The sequence below is a fragment of the Grammomys surdaster genome, unplaced genomic scaffold, assembly GCF_004785775.1.
Source record: "Grammomys surdaster isolate TR1022 unplaced genomic scaffold, NIH_TR_1.0 531, whole genome shotgun sequence".
NCBI lineage: Eukaryota > Metazoa > Chordata > Mammalia > Rodentia > Muridae > Grammomys > Grammomys surdaster.
Genome location: NW_021604950.1, coordinates 632,181 through 635,165, shown reverse-complemented (window position 1 = coordinate 635,165; position 2,985 = coordinate 632,181).

Genomic DNA, 2,985 nt, shown 5'->3' with positions numbered 1-2,985 from the left:
CTGTACCCACAGACACCCCATTGGGTTGTCTACTGCAAAATGTCAAATCTCTAAATTTAATGCCTGATTTGAGGCCTTCCAAACTGATACACCTCTGCAATAAGGTCTGGATTCAATACCCTCTAGATAATGGACTAAAGTAGCCACTTAATGGCACGCTAGACCCAATTATTTTAAGGGGTCTTAACACATACTGCCAGCAGTCTGGTAAATGGAAACAAATCCCCTATGCTTGAGCATTTATTTACCTTCGTTATACTCTTTCCATGTGTTCTTCCTGTTCCACACCACAGGTTCTCTTAGTCATTAAACCTGCTCAACCCCACATCTCTTTCTAATTTTTCTTTTTTAATTAAACCAAAACAGGGGAATTGCTGAGACTCTAGCGGACATCTGCAGGTTTATATCAGACCAGCTAGACTTGCTTCCCCATGTGCACAATCACCCACACAAAGGGCTTGGCTACCCGAGCATGTGAGGGCAGTGTTCCCTCTCCCTCTCTGCCTAGGACCTGTAAAGTGAGTACTAGTGGTGCCTTCTGCTACAAAAACAACTAACATAGACATCGCTGTGATATGGGATCCACTTGCTTTTCCTTGCCTACTGCAAACTCTAGCTGCCAGAGATACTGGGCAGTGACTTCCAGCCGCTAGTAGGAAGTCCTGCCCTGCAGCCACTGCCGCCCACCCCCCCACCAGCCATACGATCCAGCTTTCTTTTTCTAGTCCTAGCCAAATGTTTCTTTGCTAATACAAAAATGTGCTTTTCTCTACCTACACAACCTGCCAAAGTTACTTAAGACAGGATAGAAAAGGCTCTGTCTTAATAGATTTTTACTACTGCTATTAAATTATATTCAGTTATAATCAATTCTTATGGCTCTCAATCTTGTCAGAAGTCTGCTAATAGTATGTTTACGTTTATGGCTGACAGAATTCCCAAAGCCTCTAACAGTTGACCCAAGATATTTTCAGAAGACTTGGACACCAGACACCTAGAAGATACAGCCTGGATTGTATGTGATGATATAGTCACTAACAAATGCAGTGGGCTAAACTGGATGCTCTGAGTCAAATGACTTAGCTAAGTCAAACCAAGGTAAGTCATTTCTCATGTCACCCATATCCATTCCACAGAAAAAAGCCCTGCATCTTCTGCGCTTGGAAGCCAAACTGACTTCACCCAAGAGACTATGGAGACCATGGGAACTGTTGGCTAGTAGACTCTGTCATTTATTTTTAAATAATATATAACTAGTAGATTATTGTTTACTCTTTCTCAGACTCCTGACTATATTGACAGCTAAGCTTTCACAGATTATCTGTTACCTCATTACCTAAACTCAATGGCATCAATTAAATGCTTCATATTTCCTCTTCTTGCTATGACTCTGTCCTAATATTATTTGAGTTCCTATAAACTTGCCTAACTCTAATAAAACATTCCACTATACGATCCAGCAAAGGTTCATCTAAAAGACTGCTTGTGTTGTTAACTCATGCTGTTATCTCTTTTGTAAAATTATAAGCTACAGGAAACCCACTCAGCTCTACCTCTCATGGACCAAATAGATGCCATCCAGATCTTGTCAAGTCCACGCACATCCAAAACAGCTCCAGAGAAGCAACCTTCAGATGCTCCATCTCCTGTCACACACAGAGCTGCTTCTACTGGACCTGTTCCTTCTGACCTATCCTCAGATGGCTCACTCCTTAGACCCTGGACAGCAGGAAACAGCCAACTCTCCTAAGACCGGACAAACATCCTCCATAACTATTCTTCTAGGTTACCCCTAAAGACATGTTGCCCCCAATGCCAACAGGAGGTAGTCAGATATCACGACGACCCTATTCCTGCTTCACTGTCACCTCTTTCTAATTTTTCTTTTTTAATTAAAGCAAAATTGGGGAATGTTAGTATTCTGTCTATACTCCACCTCAACAGTTATCTGGCAACATCAAGGTATGCTCCTCCTCACAGTTACCTGGCAACAGCCAAGTAGGCCTGCCCACTATAAAAGGGGCTGTTTGCCTCCTCCTCACTCTCTTACTCTCTTACTCTCTTGCCTCTAGCTTCTCTCTGCCCCCTCTCCCTTTCCCTCTTCCTTTCCCCCTCTCTCCACGTGGTCATGGCTGGCCTCTACTTCTCCCCTTTCTCTGTCATCTTCTTCTGTTTCTCTCCGCCCATCTTTGTCCTCTTCCCTAAATAACCTCCCCCAATGTGGAACTGTCTGGTCTGCTGTTATCTGTTCTAAGCTGCGCTCCGAAGTCTAACAGTGATTCCTACACTTGAGATTCTAGAGCATTCCAGGCTGGTGCAGGGAAGCATTTCCCACTGGTTAGACTATCTGACATGCCAGGACCTGGAGGCAGAGGGGAAATCCTTAATTATGCCTATCTTCCATAGCACTTGGACTCAACAACTCAGCTGGGTTCACGATTGGGCGACTATTGCAGAAACCGGCTGTACTCACTAGTCTCTCTGAATGTCAAATCTATCTCCTTAATTTCTTTTCCGCTCTGCCTTCTAAGATGGCTACTCCCAGGAGTAAGGAATAAGGAAGACTTAGGTGCAACAGGCAGGAGTCCTGACACAGGGCCATCAACTCTGCATTCTGGAGCTTGGGCAGGAAGATGTATTAGTGTTCTAGGACAACAGTGTCTCCTACATAAACCATGCCTGTAATTTACAGAGAAAGGGGGCATGCAAGATTCCATTCCAGGATGCTGGGGCCATCCTGCATCCCAAAAGTAGAGGCAACCCTGAACAGCTTGTTCAGTGGACATTTAAACAGTCTCTAGGGGTAGCAGCCATTAGGAATAATGTGATTGGCAGAACAGTGACTTTTTAAACTGATTGGTCTTTAGGGAATGAGGCAGCAAGGACCTCCCTTGTCTGTGGAATGTGTCTACTTGCTCTGTGCCTTCCCCACCCGCAGGTGGACTCCCTCCCCTGTGATCTGAGGAATGTTAATCAACCTCTCCC